The 25,657-nt window shown below is 38.0% G+C and overlaps 1 long non-coding RNA gene across 1 annotated transcript in view; it reads left to right on the top strand.

The window, feature by feature from the left end:
- LOC132485299 (uncharacterized) overlaps window positions 1–25,224 on the top strand; it is a 45,665-nt gene extending 20,441 nt beyond the window's left edge. Inside the window, exon 3 of the long non-coding RNA XR_009531401.1 lies at window positions 23,409–25,224. This is a non-coding gene — a long non-coding RNA (uncharacterized LOC132485299). The remainder of the gene's footprint in view (window positions 1–23,408) is intronic.
- The last annotated feature ends 433 nt before the right edge of the window (window positions 25,225–25,657 follow it).

Raw genomic sequence — 25,657 nt, 5'->3', positions numbered from 1 at the left:
CTGCAGTGTTTTGAAATTTCACAACAATGTCTCAGTGTGGGTTTATTTTTATCATGCGCTGAGCACTCTGTGAACCCTTTCACTCTGGAAATTCATGAACTTCTGCTCCATGAAATGTTATTAGATTACTTTTTTGATGATTACCTATGTTCCCTGCTCTTAATTTAAATTTTGGATGTGATGGGCTGGTGTCCTAACTTTTTAAACATTTTCTCTCATTTTTTTTTATCTCTTTGCCTTTTTGCTGTACTTTCTGGGACATTTTCTTAATTCTATCTTTAAGCCCTTCTAATTTCTTTCTATCATGTTCATAATTTCCAATGGCTCCTATGAGATAATAGAAAAATATATGTATTGGTCTCTGTCCCTGGTTCCTGGCACAGAGCTCCTAAAACCCTTGTAATTTCCTACGTGATAAGAGCACTAGGAGCATCTCTTGAGGTGACTCTAGGAAAGACAAAGCCATGATTAGAAGCTTTAGAGTTTTCAGCCCTGTCCCCCACTTCCCTAGAGAGGGCAAAGAGGCTGAAAATAGAGTTAATAATTGATCATGCCTACGTAAAGAAGCCTCCATAAAAATCCCAGTAGTAAGGGGTTCAGAGAACTTCTAGGTTGGTGAACACATCCACACCAGGAGGGTAATGTACCCCAAATTCCATGGGAACAGAAAAGCTCCTGCTCTCGGACGCTCCCAGACCTCACCCTGTGTATCTCTTCATATGGCTGTTCATCTGTATCCTTTATCATATCCTTTCATAAACTGGTAAACATAAGTTAGTGTTCCTCTGAGTTCAGTGAGCTGCTCTAGTGAAATGATCAAGCCTGAAGAGGGGGTCATGGTAACCTTCAATTTGTAGACAAACTGGACGGAAGTTGTGGGTAACCTGGGAACCTACTACTTGTGATTGGCATCTGAAGTGGGGTGGGAGCAGTCTTGTGTGACTGAACCTTTAACATGTGGCATCTGACACTATCTCCAGGTAGAATTAATTTAAAAAGTAGGACACCCAGTTGAAGTCATAGAGAATTGCTTGATGTGGGGAAAAACCTCCATGCATTTGGTGACCAGAATGTCAGAAGTAACGTGTTCTATGTGAGTAGTAACGGAGAGACACAGAAGGGAAAAATGGGGTGATTTTTCTTATACAGTGCCTTTTCCTCATCTGTTCTTTCACTAAAGTCTCAGATGCTTTTATGGCTACACTATCTTATTTATTTCTCTGAATATATAAATAACTTGAAAAATATTTTTCTCCTCTTTGTGTGGTCTCTATTTTCTTGGAAATGCTTTTTTCTGTTTCTTTGTTTTGGTGGCTCTTTCTCACATTCTTCAGTATCTTATAGTGATCTTTGTCCTGTCACTATTTAAGAATGGGGCATTAAAAATGTGTTCAGAGTTCCATATTCATGTCTTGGACTTATTGACTGTGAGCTTATTTTAAGATGTTTTGGCTAAACAATTTTATTGGGGAATCTCTGACATCTTGCCTATCAGTGTTTTTATGAGAGCTGGAAGATTCCCCAGAAGAGATTCTTCCTTTCTCCTCCCTTGCCTGTAAAACCTGACTGATAATGTTTCAGAGCCAGGAGGATGGTGGGGAATGGTGGTATCTCAATAGCCAGTTTGTAAACATTTCATTTAATCCCTCTGTTTTCAGGGTGGTAGCCAGTTCTGTCCTCAGCTGTGCCCTGAGCCCTACAGTCCAGAAACACTCTTGTTCTATCCTCTCCAGGGGATAAACCTCCAGTGTTCTGCTGGGGTAGGAAAACAACAACCCCCTGGCTACATAGAGCTGCAAGGCTCTGGGTAGCGAGGTCCTCCTTTTTTAGGCCTAACTTTACTCCAACTTCCAAAATGATCAGATACTAGCAATGCTGAGATATTAGTGAGTTTGGGGTATATAATGGGTTGCTCTTCTTACTTTCTCTACTGTCATTTTAGAGTAGGAAGCTTCTTGAGTTCTGCTAAATTCATCTAGTTTTCTGAGTCCTATTTAGACTCCTCCCCCCCCCCCTTTTTTTTGTTCTTGGTGTTCTGCAACTTAAATACAAGTTTAGGTGTGGATTTCATTTGTCTTGCTTGGGGTTCCTTATGTTCCTGAATGTGAAGATTTGTATCTTTTCTCAATCCAACAATATTCTCATTTACATCTTTAAAAATTATCTTCTACTAACAGTTTTAATGTACACAAAGCTGTGCACAATTCTGGGCAATTTCTTTAACAAGCTAGCCCACTAATTCACCCTTCAGCTGTGTCTATAAACTGCTTTAAACTGAATGTGGAGTTTCTATTTTAATTATTATATAATTTCTAGAATCTATTTAGTTCTTCTAAAAATAATTACTTTAAATACATTAAACATGCTTATTATCTTATATTCTATAGCCTATAATATCAGCATCTTCAGCCTTTGCAGTTTTGATTCTGCTGTGGTGATGCCATTTTGTTTTCTTCTTCTTGTTTCTCCTGTTCAGAGTGGCCTCTTGTGTTATATGTTTTGAGATTTTTCATTTTGTACTCCTGTTCCTTGGAAATGTATCTGTAAGAACTCTTTGAGACCTGTATTTGAAACCCCTACATTTTCTTCTATCAGTGCTACCTGGGAACATTGTCAGCCCAGGACCACTTTGATGTAAATTTTTAGGTTGGGCATTTTGAGTGACACTGAGTATAAAGTTTGACCTAAACTCAGGTTGAGGGCTAGCTTGAGGTTAAATATTGTCAAGAAAGAATTCCCACCCTCATCCAGAGTTAAGATCAAGAGAGTCAAGTTTCTTTCTTTCTTTTTTTTCCTTGTGGAGTGTTTTTTTTTTTTTTTTTTTTTGCGGTATGCGGGCCTCTCACTGTTGTGGCCTCCCCCGTTGCGGAGCACAGGCTCCGGACGCGCAGGCTCCGGACGCGCAGGCTCAGCGGCCATGGCTCACGGGCCCAGCCGCTCCGCGGCATATGGGATCCTCCCAGACCGGGGCACGAACCCGTATCCCCTGCATCGGCAGGCGGACTCTCAACCACTTGCGCCACCAGGGAGGCCCTTGTGGAGTGTTTTAATAATGACTTTTTACTTAGGTAATAGTAATGAGTGCTAATTATAGAAATTTGGACAGCCTAGAAAAACTAGAAGAAAAAATTTACCCATAGACTTACCACATAAAGATAACATTGCTATCTTTCATTTGTCCCATTAATATTTATTTTTGTAATAAGTGTGCTTTAAAATTTTTTTAATTTAATTTAATTTATTTATATTTATTTATTTATTTATTTATTTATTTTACACAGCAGGTTAAGAGAGGCAAGTTTCTTTATTATTTTCTTTCTTCTTAGTTGTCTTATTGAGGGGAACAAATTTTAATTGTCATTGGAGGAGTGTCTCATAAAAGAATTTCTATATTGAATGGATCCTATCTCTTGTACTAAGCCATTAAATCTGAAGTTCTAGACTCTTTAGAATTAGTAGATCACAGTCTGCCATGCACTGCCCTGCCCCACCCAAGAGCTGAGGAAATTAACAAACTTCCTGGTCTGTATCACAGCCCTGTTCCATGGTTCATATTACTGTGAATCAGATCACATGAATTATAAGGGAAGAAAGGTGATCTCTAACCTTAACCAGCTTTATCTCAAAAAGAGATAAAAAACACATCTAAATGCATACACAAATATACAAAGAACATATTTAAATTTAAGTATACGAGTATTATTAAGCATAAAGGAGGGAAAGACGGAGGTGACTGGTGGGGGAAGGAAATGTATGACGTGAGCTGAACATGCAGAGGCAACTGTGACAGTGTACCCAGCCTGGCTGTCTTCATTTACCCCTCAGCTGCATGCTGACAAAATATTCACTCCCTCTGTTTGGCAGTTGGAACATTTTTAGCAGTCTTGGAGTCCAGACATGCACACGCTTAGATCCTCAATTCTGTTCCTGATTAACAGTCCCTAAAATGAAAATCTCTGGATATTTGGTCATTTATGAGTCTAAAGTCTTATCAGAAAGAATTAAAAAGCAAAGCATATTGGTCCTTTTTTCCAGCCAATGTTATTCAACTGCATTCTTCTACCACACACTCTTGAGATTTTATGGTGCTAAGCATGGACTTTTCCATTAACTCTAATGTTAATCTCTTTCTCAATGACCTCAAATGGTGGAGAAGAGCATCACAATCTTTGGAGGCATAGTGGTGGAGTTAGCTACTTGTAGGGAAACAATTTTATCTATAGAGGAGTTGGATTATTAGAGGGAATAAAGGGCATTTATTTTTTGTTTTTCTTCCTTTTGCCAGACACAAGTTAGCAGAGTAGCCCAAGTTTGTAGGTGTGGATCTCTCGACCACTGTATTTTACATGCCCGGCAAAACCTCCCAATCTCTCTTCCCATTCGCCTTCCCCAGTACACTTTTCCACCTTCCATTCCAATTCTAGCGTGTGCATATTCCTTAATAAGCTGAGTCTGTAATTTCCATGAAAATACAAAAGGCCAAGTGTAACTAAGACACATATGGCAAACAAGGTAAGAAGAATTCTACTCAACATCACACAAGAAAAAATATAATGTAAGAAGGGGGAACCCTCAAAACATCAACATTTAAGAAGGTAAAAAGAGAAAAGCATTAAAAGGAGATTTCATAATATACCCATAAAATCTGGGGAAAGGCTCTAGTAATAGGTTCTAAAATAAATCCTGTTTCCAACAAGTGTTATAAAATGCTTTGAATTTGTAGTTAAAAACAATCTGCACTTCAGTTCTAACTCATCACACACCACGAGTGTGTACGTGTGTAAATGGGAGTAAAAATTCTAGAATCACTGGAACAAACATTTCTAAAGTGAAAAGTATTAGTATTAAGCTCAGTCTCCTTTGAGGTAAGACCAATAAGAGTTTTAAGCTAGTGATTTTGACAGGAAATTTTAGCTAGTTTGTGAGAAAAACACTTAAATTTTGGAGGGGTGATAGGCCAATAAAATTAAATGAAAAAAATTTTCCATTTTCAGATAATTTTGTAGGACGTATATAGATGGAAATTATCAAATGAATTAATGTCTGTCTAAAAATGTAATGGAAAACAAAAATACTGTGTTTTGGTCTACTTCCAATTCATAGTTCAAGTAATTAGTAGTTGAAATAAAAATATCTCCTATATTTCTAATAAGTGTGATACTGACTAACACATATTTTCTGAACAGTTTCTTTACTTCCAGCTCAGCACAAGCAACATTCTGCATGTATGTGTTGCTTGTGTTTGCATGTTACTATCAGTGATACTTGTGCAAAGGCCGCTGTCAACTATCTACTCTCTCCCAGGCATGTAGAAAGACTGCAAATGGAAGGTCATGCATATCTGTGCAGTGACAAAAAATTGTGTGTTTGTGTGATTCCATGTGTAATTTATAAGCATGAGGTAGAACTTAATGTATTGTGTAATATTTCGAAAGTTTAAAGTGTTGCTATTTCTAAATTCAGTTTGCTGGAATTGTCAAAATACTTGTTATTGGAAACTGTATAAAATTTCAAAATAGCTCATTTTGAGTTATCTTCAAGAAAAACACACTTTTCTCCTTCAACAATGAAAGTAACCCAACATTATAATTAAATATTGCTATGTTTATAATACTTTTTATGTTAATCATGAGCTGGCCAGCTGATGGTGAACTGGCTAGTATTTCTGTGTGAGGATGCCAAGAACAATATTTCATAAGGCCTTTACCTCTCAATGAAAAATAATAGCTCTTTTTTTTATCAAGAATGTATTTGGGGGTATTTGAAGATCAGAAATTTGTAATTCAAATAAATCTTTAGTTCTTTCTTTTGGGATGTAAAATTATCATTAATAATCATTATTATTGATACTAAAAAAGACTGTACATTGGGCAGTTGTCTGGTTTATAAACTAGATTCCAGATCCAAATATCTTATGCCCAGCCTTCTCAACTACAACCCCCAAAGCTGCCTGAAACAGTTAAACAAAAATTTTCACAGGTCAAATTCTGTGTACCTTCCAGTGCGATATAAAGACGTTATGTTATGTCCATGTTATGTCCATGGTGTGTTAGAGCTGGTGCAAACTGACTCTTGAGAACCAATGTGGGTGTTTTCTAACCCCACATTCAGTGACATCATACTTATAGTTCGAAATCAGCCCTGGCAAGAGGAGTTATATCACAGAAATGGAAAAACACTATAAATCTGCTCTTCTTACCCTGGAGTATCAGCTGTTAAACACTGACCTGCATATCACTATTTAGGGGGGGAAAAAGAAAAGAAAACATGGATGTGGTTTTAGTTGTAGGAAGGCAATGGAATTTGGAACTGGAGTTTAGAATGACTAGTCCGATTCAGAATTGGAGTATATTCAAAATGTCATGTACTTGAAGAATATTTTCAGCATCATGAGATCAATTAGTTCTGGAAAATTTGGAAGCAGCTACTCAGAATTTTAAGTTATGGGAAGTTCTGAGGAATCTAGTATATTTGTAAAAGGGATGTGCAATGTAATTAAATGAGTATCTTATCAAGCACCTTGGTTCTGGTCTGCTGCAGGTTATCCTGATTTGAAACAAGAATAGTCTTCCCTAGAACCTCAGCCAAACCTGATGTGGAGGACCAGAAGTCCTTCAAATGTAGGGTGTAGGTTGGTGTACACTGGAAAGTAAATGCATACTCATTGGCAGGGGCCAGGTAATTATTATTCTTCACTTTGTAGAGCCAACAGAAGTCAGCTTTCACTTCAGAGCAATGAAAACAGACAAAGTTCTACAATGTTATAATTTGACCCCAGTTGAGTTTCACAGTGGAAATTCACAAAGAAAAACTCATTCTCATTGTTATCATAGCTCAATTTCAATATGTAATTTGACTGATTATATATAAAATATAGAACCAGTTATTTTGAATATAATATGAACCCATAGGACATCCCAGCTATCAAAAATATTTATAAGTCGGGGCTTCCCTGGTGGCACAGTGGTTGAGAGTCTGCCTGCCGATGCGGGGGACATGGGTTTGTGCCCCAGTCTGGGAAGATCCCACATGACGCGGAGTGGCTGGGCCCGTGAGCCATGGCCACTGAGCCTGTGCATCCGGAGCCTGTGCTCCGCAATGGAAGAGGCCACAACAGTGAGAGGCCTGCATACTGCAAAAAAAAAAAAAAAAAAAAAAAAAAAAAAAAAAAATTATAAGTAATAAACATTACATTCAACTATGTAAAGCCAACGTGATTTCCAGATAATTAGGTCTATTCTTGTAATTATTGTTCTATTATTAATCAACGTGCTGTATCTCTTTTCCTAGATTATTTTTTCCCCATGCACTTATCACACTACATAGTTTTCTGACTATTCTTATATTATGTATTTTCATTCACTAGAATGTGCAGGCTTATGCAGGCAAGGGCCTTTTCTGTTTGCTCATTACTTTATTGCCACTGCTATGTTCTTTTACCAACTGGCACATGATAGATAATGAATATTTGCTGAATAAGTAGATGAAATAACACAAAGATTGATGAAGAAGTTTCAATGATTGAAAATTTTCAGGATTCTACTCTATCTGAGATTCCACAGCAACCATTAAAATCAGAAATAGAGAAGATACACAAAGAAACCCAGTATAAAAATGTTGCTCACTTGCACCTAGCTTACTAAACACTGAAAGTGTGTTTCAGATGTCACGTCTCACCTTAGTACAAATAACTAAGAAAATATCTTGCAAGCATTTTAGTTGATAAAAAAAGATAATTTTCCAGAGAGCCAGATGAAGTTACCATTAACTAACCTGATTTTTTTTTTTTTTTTTTTGGCTGCTCTGGGTCTTTGTTGCTGCATGTTGGGTTTTCTCTAGTTGCGGCGAACAGGGGCTACTCTTCGTTGCAGTGCATGGGCTTCTCATTGCGTGGCTTCTCTTGTTGCAGAACACGGGCTCTAGGCATGCGGGCTTCAGTAGTTGTGGCACACGGGCTCAGTAGTTGCAGCTTGTGGACTCTAGGACCAGGGATAGAACCCGTGTCCCCTGCATTGGCAGGCAGATTTTTAACCACTGGACCACCAGGGATGTCCTAATTAGCCTGACTTTAAAGAACAAACTCAGTAATCTCTAAAAGTCCCAGAGATCAGACACTTTTCAACAATGAAATGAAATAAGATGATTTTCCTTCCTTATGTTGGAGATCCATATTCTCATTGAGAGTTTTTTAAAAAAATATTTAAAGGTGGTCTTAGGGAAATTTATTCCCATGTAGATATGCTGTCATTTTCAACAACTTTCCCTATTTACTTATTCTTACCATTATTATATTATAAAGGAAATGTGAAAAATCATTTTAGATCCACTGTAGAAACAGATTAAAATTGATAACTAACTAGCAGACATGGATTGGATAGTGGGAAGATAGCCAACCCAGATGAATTCAGATTATCCAGATTTACAAGATATGTAAATCCATTAGAAAATAGCCTATTTTTTTCACTTGGCTTTGATTACATAAAGCTAGTAGAAAAAAAAAGCCATACTTCTATCTCTTTCTTATATGATACTTAAAAAATTGAGTTATCTGTGTGTTTGTAGGGCTTAAATTGCTGAACGGTTAACAAAAAGTCTCCATCTGATAGTCTGTGAGTTCCTTGGAGGGCAATGGCTTTGTCATCCTTAACACCTAGCATGGATCTGAGACCATAATCAGTTCTCAATAAATATTTATGGAATGAACATTGCATAACTGATTTAATAATGAAGTATCTTTTCAACTAGGCCTATAACTTTGAATTCAGAGCTGGACCCGGTACTTTGGTCCCTACAACCCATTTTCTTCATGCATCTCACTTTATGCTTTGCTTGCCCTATGAGAGAAATGTAGAATCTGGAGCCAAAAAGGAAACAGAAATGTACAAAATAGCATTTTTAATACAGGAGTCCATGTGACCTTTAAGAAGAGTCCAAGCCCTATTGGCTGAAAAGTTTTCTGTGGGCAAAGCATTTTCCCGAGGTCAGGAGAGTTCAAAGAACATAGCAAACTTTGAGGAACATGCCAATGAATTTTGCAAAAGTTGTTTTTTGGTGTGTGTGAAGACACAGGGCTTGGCTGGTCATTCTGATCTCCAGATGGTCACAGGATGCAGCCAGTAATGACCATGGAACATCCTGAAACATTATTAGTTTAATCAAGCAACATAGTCTCATTTGTTTGCTTGTAAGAGAGAATTTGTCAGAAATCTTGACTCTGTTCTTTATCATTCCTACCACCATGCCAGGCTAAGTGACCATTGTTTTTCAGCTGGATTACTGTAATGACTTACTAACTGGTTGCCTCTTTAATAATCTTGCTTCCCTGAAATTTGTTCACACTTTAGTCTTAGAGATCATTTTAAAACCTAATTTGGATCTTGTCACTAGACAAGAGATGTTGAAAGGTTCTGCCTCCCACTGCAGTTAAGATAGAGTGCAAAAATTTTGCCATACCTATAAGACCCTGCTTGATTAGGACCCTACCTTCTTCAATTGTTTCTCCAGCCACTGTTCCTTTGACTCCAGGCACTTGGAGCTCCTGTGATTCTTCCTTATCTTAAGGCTTTCCCCTGTGCTCTTCCCTCTCCCTGGAATATGCTTCTCATTCACAATTTAGTGCTGCATGTACTATTCTAGACATCTCTTTAAGGGTCAGGAGGCAGTGGTTAGTTTTACTGGGCCAGGCTGGTAAGGCTTCATGACAGAGTGATTCTCAAACTTGAAGATGAATAAGCTTTCCTAGTCAGACATGTGGGACAAAAGTGTAATTTCAGCAGAGGGAACAGAATAGATAAAATACAGATGGCAAGAAACCTTTTGACATAGAAATATCACTGACATTTGTTAAAATAAGAAAAATAGACTGAGGATTAAGTTTTGAGAGATAGAATGATCTCTGCTTTGGACATGCTAAGTTTGATTTATCTGAGACTGCAGGATAGAGATTGATAGAGACTAGGCAACTGGGTATGTGGGGAAGATTATGGGATGGATACATAAAAGGCAGGGAAGGATGTAGAGATCTAGGAGTTATCAGCACATACAATTTCCTAGTAAAATTTGTAGAGTAATAAAAAAGAAATGCCAACATTTAAGTAGCAGGCACCAGTAAAGAAGATAAAGAAGTGGTCAGAGAAATTGTCTCTGGAGACAAGGGAGATGAGGGTTTCAAGAAGGAAGTGGTCCACTTCCTACTGCAGAAACATAGAAGATAATTTAATTAAGGTGAGGACTAAAAGGACCCAGGGATTTGGAAATAGTAAAGTCTTTGATGAGTTTTACCAGGAAAATATGAGAAACTAAACCACACGGAAGGTAGCTGGAGATTGAGGAGGAATTGGGATATACAGAAGTGGAGCCAAAACAGAAACAGACTCAGACATAGAAAACAATTTATGGTTACAAGAGAGGAAAGGGGTGGATGGAGGGATAAATTAGGAGTTTGGGGTTAACAGATATACACTACTATATATAAAATAAATAAACAACAAAGACCTACTGTATAGCACTGGGAGCTACTATATTCCATATCTTGTAAAAACCTATAGTGGAAAAGAATCTGAAAAAGAATATATCTATATATATCTATATATATCTATATCTATATCTATATATATCTGAGTCAATTTGCTATACACCTGAAACTAACACAGTATTATAAATCAACTATACTTCAATTAAAAAAAAAAGAAATGTAGACAGAGATTGAAGACCATTCTTTTGTGGAGCTGGGCTGTGAAGGGTAGAGGAACAGGGCAGCCAGCTGTGAAGTGGGTGCAAAGTTGAGGAAGAGTGTTTTAATTATATTGTTTATAGTAGTGAGACTAAATCTGTTTTACAGGGGAAAGAAGTGTGATACTAAAATACAGTTTTTGAGGAAATAATTTATGAAACAAAATATTGCAAGAGAGAGTAGGGGATCTACTTTTGAATCAAGAAGAATTACCTTTTAGTGCAGGAACAAACTCTTGAGATGGGAAAAAAGGTGAAATGAGTCATGGGCTCCTTACACATCTGTTTGCTGCAATTCTCCTCAGTGGGGTAGGAGATGTGGTCACTGCTAAGAGGCCAGAGGATGTGAAAGTAGCAACTTGATCACAGTAACTTTAAGGATATATCTCATCGTGCTAAACCATAATGGTTTTATATATTCATGGTTATGAGGAGTTGACCCACACATAAAAGAAAATATTCAAGGTGGTGACATTGCTGCAGATATGTCTCTCTTGGACCAGAAATAGGGATGCAAGGCCAAAGGAGGAGGTTCCAAGATTAAGGATGTGAAAGTAGCTGGTACAGAAGGTGAGATCCCCTCTAAATGTGAACATCAGACTGTCATAGAGACTGATTCTTTTTTGGTGTAGGCCTTGACACCACCTTCTTTTTGCCATTAGAATGCATTTAGGAATCACTACAATTTGAGGCATTGTCTGATAATGCTTGACTTTACTCAAATTTGAACTTTTAAATGTTTTTAAACAACTGTTTAATTTTGAGAGGAATGAGAAGTTTGGGGGGAGGGGTGATGTATAGAATTTTATATCATCAAAATAAATAGCTAGGCAGTTCCTATTGTTCTCAGTAGAAATAACAATCAAAACACTTAAATATATATATATATATATTTCTCCAATGTTTTTAGCATATGTTTGATAGGTATGTTTGGTTTAAATCAATAGATTATAGCCATGGATGATTCTTTACTTCATGTATTTGTGAATATAATTATCTCCTACTTTTTAGAGGTACTAAAATTTTCTTCAGTGAAATATGATTTTCTATTCTCAGTTTTTGTTCTTTTTTTTTTTTTTTTTTGCCGTATGCGGGCCTCTCACTGTTGTGGCCTCTCCCGTTGCGGAGCACAGGCTCCAGACGCGCAGGCTCAGCGTCCATGGCTCACGGGCCTAGCCGCTCCGCGGCATGTGGGATCTTCCCGGACCGGGGCACGAACCCATATCCCCTGCATCGGCAGGCGGACTCTCAACCACTGTGCCACCAGGGGAGCCCAGTTTTTGTTCTTTTGACTTTTTGTTTTCTTGCTTCTAACTTTTTGCCTTGCCTGTGTTATCCTGCTGAGTTAATAGCCTCTGGACACCAAGTAAGCACTGGATAAATACCTGCTGATTCACTGACCCAAGTCCTGTGAGGATGCTTCAGTCATAGGGTCAAAGCAGGAAAATGATGTTGCCAATTTAAACCTGTCTTCCTGGTTGCTTCAAGCCACCCATTCTTGGCTAAGCAGGGTGTGTGAGCAAACTATCTTGCAGCATTGCTCATAGTGGCAGTGCTACTGCTGTTAGGAGCGTAGGAAGGAGAATTTACTAAAGTACAGAAATCTCTAGCTGGGGTTTTTTTTTTTTTTTTTTTTTTTTGTCTCCAGCTGCTAATCTTAATTACACTCTCAACCTAAAAGTATCACAGATACATGCTATTTGGGTTTTTCCTTTTTTTTTTTTTTTTTTTTTTACTATAGCTTCATTATCAAAAACAAAAATTCTTGGGATGAGATGAGTGGGTTAAAGCTATAACCACAGGTTAAGAAATTGTTCAAGGCAACTATATCTGAACATCTATTTTTCTTTTTTTAAATTTGTTTTATTGAAGTATAGTTGATTTACAATGTGTTAATTTCTGGTGTACAGCAAAGTGATTCAGTTATATACACACACACACACACATATATATACATATATATATTCTTTCCCATTATGGTTTATTACAGGATATTGAATATAGTTCCCCATGCTCTACAGTAGGACCTTGTTGTTTATCCATTCTATATATAATAGTTTGCATCTGCTAACCTCAAACTCCCAATTCACCCCTCCTCTACCTCCCCTCCCCTTTAGCAACCACAAGTCTGTTCTCTATGTCTGTCTGTTTCGTAGGTAAGTTCATTCATTTAACACCTATTTTTAATAGTCCCTTAAAAATAATTTTTTAGGTGTTTCTCTCATAAATAGTACACTAAGGGCTTTTCCTTTCTATGGATTTCTGATGAAGTCATGCTATACATTACTCTGCAGTGTTACATTTTTAGCACAGTGCTTGACTTAAAATGTTATTGATTTTTCCTAGAAAGTTTTCATTACTCTGTTTAACATGTAATTTTTAAAACTTTGCCTGTTGTTTCATGTGCAAAAGTTTTTTTTTTGAACTATGCATGGCTTTTTAAAACCAATATCTGGAAGGCTAGAATTTTCAATAGGAATATGTACATTCCTATAATACAGTAGTATACAAGACAGGCTAGATTCTTGCCCTGATGGAGTTTATCTTCCAGTGGGGAAGATACTTTAGGAAAACAAGTAAAATGATAAATAAACAATTTTAGGTGGGGATTAACATTACAAAGAAGAATAGAACAGAGTGAGAGGATAAAGTGATGGAGCATGAGTGAAAATGGGAGTTGCTGTTTTAGATGAGGTGGTCAGAGAAGATCTTTGTGAAGAGAAGATTTTACACGGAGACCAAGTGAGGAACTGAGACATTAGAGGGCCTGAGGAAGTTGACTCAAGCAGAGGGGAAGCAAGTGCACAGCCCGTGAGATGGGACTGAACTGGGCATGGTGCGTTTAAAGAACATCGAGAGGGCCAGTGTGCCTGGTGCTAAGTGAATGCAGGAGAAGCTGGTCACAGACAAGTTAGGATAATGTTGGCCTCCTTTAGTAACACTGAGAATTCTGCATTTTGTTCTTCGTGTAAAAGTGGGGAGTCGTATTAGTGAGCTGGGGCTGCCATAACAACATACTACAAACTGGATGGCTTAAACAACAGAGATTTAGTTTCTGACAGATCTGGAAGCTGGAAGTTTGAGTTCAGGGTGCCAGCATGGTCGCTTTCTGGTGAGGACTCTCTTCCTGGCTTGCAGACAGCCACCTTCTCACTGTGTCCTCACATGGCCTTTCCTCCAAATGTGCTTGCATGGGGGAGGGAGATCAAGCAAGCAAGTGAGAGTCGGCATGTGAGTGAGCTCTGGTATCTCTTTTTTATTTTTCCAGCTTTATTGAGATATAATTGACATATAACATTTTGTGGGTTTAAGGTATACAACATGATGATTTGATGCACTTATATATTGCAAAATGATACCACAATTGGGTTAGTTAACACCTCCATCACATCACATAATTACCATTTCTTTGTGGTGAGAATATTTAAGATCTCTCTTAGCAATTTTCAAGTGTATAATACAGTATTGTTAATTAGAGTCATGGTGTTATACATTAGATTCCAAAATTTATTCATTTTCTAATGGGAAGTTAGTAACATTTGACTAACATCACCCCATTTTCCCCACCCCCCCAGCCCCTGGCAACCACCATTCTACTCTCTGTTTAGGTGAGTTTGGTTTTTTCAGATTCCAGATATAAGTGCGATCATCTAGTATTTGTCTTTCTTTGTCTGGCTTATTTCACTTAGCATAATGCCTTCAAGTTCCATCCATGTTGTTGAACATGGCAGGATTTCCTTCTTTCTCATGGCTGAATAATATTTCATTGTGCGTGTGTATGTGTGTGTGTGTGTGTGTGTGTGTGTGTGTGTGTGTGTATATAATCTTCTTTGTCCATCTGTTGATGAACATATAAGTCATTTCCAGACCTTGGCTATTGTGAATAATGTTGCAATGAACATGGGGGTGCAGATGTCTCTTCGAGATCATATTTTCATTTCTTTTGGATAAATAGCCAGAAGTGGAATTGCTGGATCATTGCTGATAGTTCTATTCTCAATTTTCTGAGGAACCTCCATACTGTTTTCTATAGTGTCTGTACAAATTTACATTCCCACCAACAGTGCACAAGTGTTCCCTTTTCTTTACATCCTCACCAATACTTGTGATTTCTTGTCTTTTTGATAATAGCCATTCTAATAGATGTGAGGTGATATCTCATGGGGGTTTTGATTTGCATTTCTCCGATGATTTGTGACATTCAGCACCTCTTCATGTACCTATTGGCCATTTGTGTACCTTCTTTGGAAAAATATCTATTCAGATCTTTTGCCCATTTTTTAATTGGATTGTTTTTTTGTTACTACATTATATGAGTTCCATATATATTTTGGATACTAACCCCTTATCAAATAGATAATTTGCAAATATTTTCTCCCATTCTGTAGGTTGCTTTTTCATTCTGTTGATTATTTCTTTTGCTGTACAGAGCTTTTGGTCTGATGTAGATCCATTTGTTTATTTTTGCTTTTGTTGCCTGTGATTTTGGTGGCATATCCAAAAAAATCATTGCCAAGATGAATGTAAAGGAGCTTTCTTTTCCCATTTTCTTCTTCAGGTTTTACAATTTCAGGGCTTACATATAAGTCTTTAATCCATTTTGAGTTAATATTTGTGAGTGGCGTAAAATGGAGTCCAATTTTATTCTTTTGCATTTGATTATCCAGTTTTACCAACACCATTTGTTGAAAAGACTATCTTTTGCCCAGTAAGTATTCTTGGCACTCTTGTCAAATGTTAGTTGACGGTACATGCATGGGTTTATTTCTGTGCTCTTGATTCTATTCTGTTGATCTCTGTGTCTATTTTTATGCCAGTACCACACTGTTTTGATTTCTATAGCATTGCTATAGTTTGGGATCAGGAAGTGTGATGCCTCCAGCTTTGTTCTTTCTTAGGATGGCTTTGGCTATTTGGGATCTTTTGTAGTTCTATATAGGTTTTAGGATTTTTTTCCTATTTCTGTGAAAAATGTCATTGAAATTTTGACAGGGATTGCATTGAATTGGATCGCATTCAGGGTGAAAGAAGTAAGAAAATGGACTAGTGCTTTCGGTATTACTGGCTTTACCATGTATTCCCATTATCCAGCAGCAGCTGACCTTACAGAATTTTGGAACAGCACATGAAATACTCAGTTCTTATGTTAGCTTGGAAGTTGGGGTGCTAGTATATATGGTATACTATATACCATAGTATACATATGGTATGTGCTCTGAACCAGTAAACATTTATGGCACTGATGCTTCCACAGCCAGAATACATGAATCAGGTAAGCAAGGGGCAAAAGTGGAAGTGACACCTCCCACAAATTCACCTAATGGCTCATTCACAAAAGTTTTGCATCCTATTCCAGTCCCCTTAGGCTCCATGGGTTTAGGGGTCTTAGTAGGCTAGGGGAGGCTGCTGCCATGAATCAAGTAAAGACTGGTTTAGTTGAATTGGAAGCTGAGATTGCCACTTTTCTATTTCTGATTCCGAAAGCACAGGATGAGTAGTCAAAAAGAGGATTATGGTATGACAGGAATGATTGATCCCAGCTATAATGGGGAAACAGTGCTGCTATTACACAATGGGATCAAAAAGGTGTTAATGGAAACCCAGTGATCTTCTGAGGTGCCTTTTAATACTGCCATTTCCAGTGTTAAAAGTTAAAGGGGAGGGGGAAGGGTAAGCTCGGACAAAGTGAGAGAGTGGCATGGACATAGAGACACTACCAAATGTAAAATAGATAGCTAGTGGGAAGCAGCCACATAGCACAGGGAGATCAGCTCAGGGCTTTGTGTCCACCTAGAGGGGTGGGAGAGGGAGGGTGGGAGGGAAACGTAAGAGGGAGGGGATATGGTGATATATGTATACATATGGCTGATTCACTTTGTTATAAAGCAGAAACTAACACACCATTGTACAGCAATTATACTCCAATAAAGGTGTAAAAAAAAAAAGTTAAAGGAAATCCACAACAACCCAATAGGGGAAAGATGGTCAAGGGGCCCCTTTTCTCAGGGATTAAGGTATAGGTAAACTCTTGGGTAAGGGCAAAAGAAACATGAAATTGATGATAGAGGAGGCAAGTCAACAACATAAATACAGCACCAACGATGAGTTGCAGAAATAAGGATTGCATCTACGCATATATTCTTTCAGGTGTGTATTTATATATTTTATCAGGTTTTCCTACATTTTCCCTCCATTTCTCCTGAGATTTATGTAGTGTATTTTACTGGTGGTTAGCTTAAATATTAGTAGATAATTTATAGAATATTGAGACAAGACCATGGCACAACTCCAGAAGAATTGGACATCTTCCAGAAAGCCTGGATTTCAATTTGGATAAGACTTCAGCTCATTCCCTTTATATGGGGAAAAGTAGTTACTTTAGGCTAAGTGCAAGAGAAGGTGTAAACTGATGTTGGGCTGCAAAAGGTTTGACTGATAGAGGACATCTGTGATTCATTTGGCTATATAGCAACCAAGCCCCTTTCTATATTTGGGGAATTCTCCATTTAGGAGTATTAGAGTGGGGCAAAGAGTCTATTGCTATAGAAGCTGAGAATGTTAGATACTTAGCAATTTCCCTTAAAGATAGAACACTCTTGTGAGACTTAAATTCATAGCTGGACTTTGACCAAGTAGTTAGTAATGCAAGAAACCAAGAACAGGAGGCTTTTTTCTGTGTGTTTGTGACCGTGGCAATGACAGCAATAATTTCCTTATGAAAAACAAGACAGACTTAGTTTGGAGATTTTCCTTTGGATTCTTAGCCTGAAATTGGGCTCCCTAGCCCTCCCAGTGTGTCTGTAAACTAGTCAATGTCCTTTTAATAAATTCGTTTTCTACTTAACTCTAGCTGGAATTGTTAGAAATCAAGAGTCCCAACTAATATAGCATCTGTTGAGGTACTTTCCAACATTTTGTCAACCTTATGAATCACTTTTTAAAAATACCTTCGAAACAATCCCTTTTTAAAAAAATCTGTTTTAAAAAGTCAGTCACAGACCTCATATTTTAAAGTATTTTAATATTACGCAAAATGCATTTATTAAGTCTGTGCAACTTTAGCTCAGATGAAATTACACCATTCATCAGTCTAAAAATCCTAAAAATAAGATATATGCCTTCATCACTACTTTTAGATTGAGGATCACCAGGTTGAGATAATGTACACACTATGCAATAAAACCTCGTTAGTTCAAATTAAAAAGGAGGAAGGACTTTCCATGTCAATGTAAAAATACCAATTTTTAAAGTAATGAACTTTTATAATTTCCAAGTATTTACAATAAGTAACTACATCTAAATACCAACAAAGCATTACTAGAGATGATAGAAATCTACTAGAAATTACTAGAAATCTGCCAAGCTAGATTTATAGAATACATAACCATACAATCAAGTTTTGTTGAGCAGGACCTGTATTTTTCAGGATTCTTTCTGTTTCAAATAATAGAAACTCAATTCAACTGGCTTAAATTCAAAAAGGGAACGTGTTTGGCATACAGAACTGAAAAATCCAGTTAGTCTGGCTTCAGACAGCACTGGATGTAGGGGCTAAAAATCACTAGGACTCAGTCTACTCTCCCCATTGTTGGGTTATACTTTCCTCTGTATTGGTTTTATTCCTGGGCAAGCCTTCCCCTACTGCTCGCAAGTTGGCTGCCAGAAGTTCTGGGCCTACATTTTTTTCTTTCAGCAATCTTATCAAAAAAAATTTTTTTCCCCCAATAGTTTCTTAGAAAGTCCTAGGTCTGACACAGATTTACCCAGCATGATCCATGTGCCATTTTTGGCCAAGAATATGGAGGACACTGAATGCCTATATTGGGATCACATTCCCATTGCTAGAACCCTAGGATGACTTCAGCTCTATCAAACCTCAAACCTCGTAGAAGTGGAGAAGTTGTTCAACAAAGAATATTGGGATGCTACTACCAGAAGAAGAAGGAATGGGATGCTGGCCAGGCAGAAATAACAGCCATTTCACTAGAGGACCTTGGATTCTAAGAGCCACCTGGAGCATCAGGCTCCTCTCTAACACCACTGACTGTTACTCAGCTTCCACTTGTACACTCCTTGTGTTGATACATTTTTTTTCTCATTTGGCAATCCATTCTGTTGCCAATAAGTGATAAAGTTCTTCCTTATAATGAATTAAAATTTACTTCCTTGGATTTTAAAACCATCAACCTGTCTACGCTCTGCTCTCTGGAGTATAGCATTTGCCCCTTCCTACCTTAAAATGATGTTCTTGGGCTTCCCTGGTGGCGCAGTGGTTGAGAATCCACCTGCTAATGCAGGGGACACGGGTTCGAAACCTGGTCTGGGAAGATCCCACATGCCGCGGAGCAACTAGGCCCGTGAGCCACAACTACTGAGCCTGCGCGTCTGGAGCCTGTGCTCCGCAACGAGAGGCCGCAATAGTGAGAGGCCCGCGCACTGCGATGAAGAGTGGCCACCACTCGCCGCAACTAGAGAAAGCCCTCGCACAGAAACGAAGACGTAACACAGCAAAAATAAATAAATTAATTAATAAACTCCTACCCCCAACATCTAAAAAAAAAAAAAAAAGATGTTCTTTAAAGTGTAAGAGGTCAGATATGATGCAAATCATGCTTACCACCCGGTATTGTTTCCTCAGCCATTTCTCAAATGACACATTTTCTATGACCTTCATTGTCTTGGACACTTTTCCTCAAGACATTTTCTTATTTCTCTATGTTCCTTTTACTAGGGTATAAAAAATATGCTTCTATAAAAGAATACTTTGGGGAAGGATAAATGAAACAAGAAAACAAGATTACACCATGAAATACAGACTATCATTTTGTTAACTGGGGCCCATCTTTCTACAAGCAGTCCAGTTGGGTTAGGATACCAATCCTTGGATTTAGACATAAAGTGGATGCAATAGGCCACTTTATATTTTGTCTTGACTAGAGTGACCATAGTCTGCATTGCCTAGGACAGCCCCAATTATGCCTTCTGGGCTAGTGTAATTATGATTGGTGCCCTTTTCACTTTCAGAATCTCATGCTGGTCACCCTAGTCTTGAACCACTATCTATTACTGGTGTGACAGGTTATCCCACAGGCACAGGTGCACTAGGCTGTGAGCTACTTGAGGGACTATATTTGACCTTGTATTCCTAGAGCTTAGCTCAGTTCCAGGATATAGCAGATATTTAAATACATGCTTATTGAATAAGGGGGTGGATAAATCTAATCATATTGTTTTTAGCTTAATCACAAAACTTTGCACTTGTCCTTAAAAATACACATATAACTGGCAGATGCATGTTTTAAAACAAGTGATATGTTTTGATATGTTTAAGTGCTTAAAAATAGTTTACTACATATTTTTCAAAATAGTCTAAATATTTCATAGATAATGCCATAGACAGTGAACAATGGCCAAATAAATGAAATTTAATTAGTAAAAACTTAACTAGTAGAGTATCCATGTGCCCAGGACAGAGTTTCACAGATAGTAAATATTAAATAAATATTGCTGGAATCAAGACTAACTTCAAAAATATTTAACTATCACATGTATAGATTATGATGGTAAAGACTGAAAAAGTGAATTCAATAGATTTGGTCTTAGATATCTATGAGCTTAGTTTAAAACAGTGCAGAAGTACAGAACTGGCAAAACATTGGTTAAAATAAAATGCTTAGAGAAAGTAGCAATGTAGACTGTCAGAACTGTCACTCAAAGAATGATAGAGACCACCTAGTTTAATCTACTCTTTTTGCAAAGGAGTAAACTTGATCACAAAGAATAGACTTCTTGTTCAAGGCCACATGGTTAGTTTCTAGCAGAAACAGATAAAGAACGCAGGTTTTAAGCTGGAAAAGTACAGGGTTTTTACTTTCATTTAATGGGATCTTCTGTGTTAATGGAGTTAAACAGGAAAATATTTTAGAAATCTCTATTATTTTGTTTTTAAAGAAGGAATATTGATCAGCTGATTGATATTTCAGTGATCTTACTTTCATGTATAGCTAGAGGAGCATTCTAAATATAAAGGGACCACACTCCAATCATGAGGTTTCCCTATAGTACTTGTAGAGGGAATGCAGATTGAGTGAGTTATATGTAGGGTGACCAGATAATTTATCACCCAAATGGAAACATTTTGAGAATGAGAGAGGGTGCTATCAATAATTATGCTTGAACAATAGGCATAAACCAGGACTGCCCTGGGTAAACCAGGATGTATTGTCACCATAGACAAATATGTACTTGTTTCATAGTTAATTGCTTTTTATTAGGGAGCTGTGGACAAGAATTCTGAAAATGGAAGTTGGGAGTAGGGGCTTTGTTGTATTTGCTATATTAAGAATATACCTTAGGGCTTCCCTGGTGGCACAGTGGTTAAGAATCAGCCTGCCAATGCAGAGGACACGGGTTCGAGCCCTGGTCCGGGAAGATCCCACATGTCGCAGAGCAACTAAGCCCGTGTGCCACAACTACTGAGCTTGAGCTCTAGAGCCCGCGAGCCACAACTACTGAGCCCGTGTGCCACAACTACTGAAGCCCGTGTGCTGCAACTACTGAAGCCTATGCACCTAGAGCCTGTGCTCCGCAACAAGAGAAGCCACAGCAATGAGAAGCCCGCGCACCACAACAAAGAGCAGCCCCCACTCACTGCAACTAGAGAAAGCCCACGCACAGCAACAAAGACCCAATGCAGCCAAAAGTAAATAATAAATTAATTAATTTTAAAAAAAGAATATACCTTAAATAATAAATGAGTTTCTGGATTTGGATTTAGTCCAAGCAAATTACACATCTAGAGTTACATATCCAGAAATTATACATTTGTTATATCATTTGGGAGCATCAAAGTTAGTAAATAACATGAATCAGCTCTCAAATAGGTTGGGAAAATTACAAGTTCTTTTGAGACACCTCAACCCCTCTCCAATATCATTACTAATCACGAAAGCGATGCAAATGTTTTCATTTTGTTCTTAACTTGGGTCACATTCCATTGTGGGATGATGTAAGAGTTTTAACCAAGCATAGAATAGTAATGAGAAATTTGGGAGATCCAGTTCTAAAACCTTGCCTTTGGTCACACAACTAGCACTTAGAATCTAAAAACATGGAACCTTTTGATTTGCAAGGTTAATTGTACACCTGTTTACTTTTGGCATATTTTCTAAGAGGTTAAACTGTAAAAGCAAAGAGTAAGTTATGGTCCACTTGTCCAAGAAAAAAAATAAGCCTATGAGTCTTGTAGTATTTTTCCTAGCTCATTGAATTATACAAGCTTGGCCCTCATATCTCTCCTCTACAAGCAGCTGAGGGCTCTTGACTTTTGCTTGTAGCTGGTGGTTTCCAGCTTGGCTACACATTAGAATTGCCTGGAGGGCTTCTTAGAAATCCTGAGGCACAGGCCACACCTCAGGTCAATGAAATGATCAGCTCTGGTAGCAGAACCCAGGCACCAGTATTTTTAACACTACAGATAATTCCAGTGTGCAGGCAAAGTTGAGAAACACTACTGCAGACCCAGCTCCATCCCTAGCTCTGGAATCATTTAAGGGGTGATTTGAGGAGTGCTAGCACAGTGCTCTGAGGAGTCTGGAGAAGACAAACTCAAGTTACAAAGCTAGAATAACTTACTAGTTCCAGTTACTGATTTCCTAGATTTGCAGGTGGAAGTAAGAAAAAGAGGGATAATTTGCTTTAGACTGTAGTAGGCTTTATTTTTAAACCTGGGATCAGAGACTTAAATTAGCTGTAAGGCTTTGGACATGTTACTTATTCTCACTGAGCCTCAGCTTCCCCATCTGTAAAATGGACCAATAACACCTGTTGCTGATCTGCTACAATTGCTTGTCTTGTTAATGAAACCAAACCTCTTCTCCTGTTTAACCTAGCTTTGGAAGCTTCTATTCCTAAAATATCTAGAGTCCTGTCTTGATCATCTGATATTCTAGGATTTAGCCTCTGCCTTCTTTGTATGGATGCTTTCTCAATGAGTATCTCTCCTTGACACCAGCTTGATGTTCGGATTTTGCTACCTGCTGACAGATTATCCTGATCTTATTTTTCCATGCACATATACATTTGTGTGCTGCCCCTTCTAGATTTCTTGTTTCTGGGCTCGTGCCACTCGACCACTGGCACATTCCAGAGCTACTTTCTGGATATCACTGATACCTGTTGTCTCTAAGTACACATATTTGGCAACAAGTTCCACCGCCCAACTAGACTTCTTCTTAGTACCTCTGATTGGGCGATCACCACAAATACTGCCTCAATCTTAGGGAATGTATTGGATTTATTCATTAAATCAGTATTTGTGGAGCATTTACCAAATCAAATCACTTTGGCTCTGCACTCACAATTTACAGAAACGTGGGGGAAGATGGACACAGAAGGTGTAATAAGGACAGGGACAGGGACAGTTGTAGGCCTTGATCATCCCTATATCCTCTTTTCTCATCATAGCTTAACACTTTCACATTTGTTTATGTCACAAAATAGGATCGTTGTTTAAAAAATTATTTTAAATTTTTGTGGGGGGAGAATGGCAAGGAAAATGGTTATTGGCTATATTAAGTTATGTTGGATTCTCATGTTTTGCTCTACATGATTGGGATGATTTAGATTAAATTTTTATTTTATTTTATTTTATTTTTTTTTTTGTCCACACCATGCAGCATGCAGAACTTCCATGACCAGGGATCGAACCTGCGCCCCCTGCAGTGCGAGCACACCGTCTTAATCACTGGTCCACCAGGGGGAAGTCCAAGGATTAATTTTGTTTTGATAAATTTTCAAAGTTCATTTCCTACTCCTTGACATAGTGCAAGCACACACTCAATTCTATTCTGGGATCATCTTCGTGAATGTAAAGCAAACTCCATACTTTTCCTTAGAAATAATTTAGTATGCCGTGTGGATGAGGTATCCTTTGGCTCTCTAAAAACCAATCTGGCTTTATTTGTCAGTTTCTATAAAGACCTTACAGGTATGTGTGCAAACAGGTCTAAAAGAGAAAAGGAATTTGATGGCCTTTCCAGCAATAGACATTATGGAGCAATCAGCGAGAATGTTATCTAAGCTGCCCTTTGACTATTTTCCCTTGACTGTGCTTATCAGTCCTGACTCCCCTCTATGCCTTAATTATCTTTATGTTTTCTGTGGCTGCCAGCAACTTTATATCACATACCAGAGGAATGAAAATAACTGATTTTACCAGAGGCAATTGAGAAGTTATATATGGCTCACAGGAGTGATGGTGATGATGATGATGATGACTGTTATTATCTTAGCATTTTACAGAATTCAGAAGTGATTGGCTGCCTCCTGACCACTCTACTCATGACCATTTAACCTTGAAGTTGTCCAGTTTGCTTTGTGGTGATCAGGGCTGGCTTAGCAAAAATTACAAAGGAGGAAAAGGTTAGGTTTAGTAAATCTGTCTCCACTACTATATATCTAGTCTCCTTGTGTTGGTTTCCTAGGGTGCCCTCTGCTGGGCTCCAACCAGGAGTTCTAATTCTGGGCAACAGCCCATGAAACCCATGGCTCAACACTCATTAAAAACTTACCATTTTATGTCGTATGTCATCGGAATCTTAGTATTTGTTTTCCAAGCTGACAATTAATCCAGGTAAATTAACCCATGTCAATGACTAATGTATTTTATTGTATAAATGGGAAAAAAAACAACACCCCTCCCAGATCACTTAAGTATATGTTTCCACAGTGACCTCATGGAGATAACACTTCTACTTAGAGTCTAATTTATTGGTGATTAATGGTGGGACTAGAGGCCAGGCATATGGAGAAGGCTGTGTTCTGAGAAATCAAATTAAACTGTGCGGGCAGCTGTGCACTCCAGCTATCTATATGGCCAACCCTCACAGAGGTAATTTTTAATCTGCTAAGCAGGAAAAGATTGAACAACTTTGTTTACTTTTAGTTTTTATGAAGAATATTTTGAGCTCTTTTAGAGGGTATTGTCTAAATACTAATAATAGGTAAGTATGTGGCATTGTTTGGTGGATTAGTTTGTCCATAAAGATGTGTATAGGGTGTACATTCACTGGCATGACCTCTGTTGCCCTATGTACTTTCTTGTCTACTGAAATCAGTTGGGCAATCCCTGTCTGCAAGCACATTTCCCAAGAACCGGTTAGAGCCAGTCTTCATAAGAGGAACCTATTATGAAGCCAGCTCCAGAGGATATTTACTTCGTTGAAGATCTACTGAAAGATACACTTGCTTGAAAATGAAATTGCTTTCTTTTGGCTTCCACCCAGCCCCTTGAAAACCAGAGAACCTTGGGGCTCAATTAGAATTAGATAGAGAGGGGAGACGACAGCCGGACTTGATGTGCTTTTTAAAACTTTCTCATTGTTTAAGCTGGTATTTTCATAACTGTTGAATGCATGTGTTTCATGAAGATCAGCTAAATCCATAACACATTATCAAATTAATAATGTGCCTGAGATTGGGAACCTGGAAAATATAGCTCAAATTTTTTGAAGGCTTACCTTTTTTTAAAAAGTTTAATGTGAAAGTTGTAACTTTCTCTTTAACCTATCTGTGTTTAAGACAAAAATAACATGTAGGTTGCTTTCAGATAAGTTACTAAATCTTCAGTTAAATAAATGTTCCAGTAAGAAACATCACTATTAACTTGTGGCTCCTATGATCTAAAATTGTGTATCCCCAGGGTTATATGTATTCAAATTTGAGAAACACAAACTTAGAAGAATAGTGAGGGAGAGGATCTAGTCAGGGAAGAATGGGTATTAATGATTAATCTGCTGGTAAGGAGGATCAGCCCGAGTTCTGCTGTGGATGACATTCACAGGGGAACAGTGGCTTTTGATGATAAGATCTAGTACATAGTTGTACGGAGACAGGGATGTTAAGAGTATCTAGATAGCACTGGAGT

The sequence above is a fragment of the Mesoplodon densirostris genome, chromosome 3, assembly GCF_025265405.1.
Source record: "Mesoplodon densirostris isolate mMesDen1 chromosome 3, mMesDen1 primary haplotype, whole genome shotgun sequence".
Taxonomy (NCBI): domain Eukaryota; kingdom Metazoa; phylum Chordata; class Mammalia; order Artiodactyla; family Ziphiidae; genus Mesoplodon; species Mesoplodon densirostris.
This window is presented reverse-complemented; position numbering and strand designations above follow the sequence as displayed.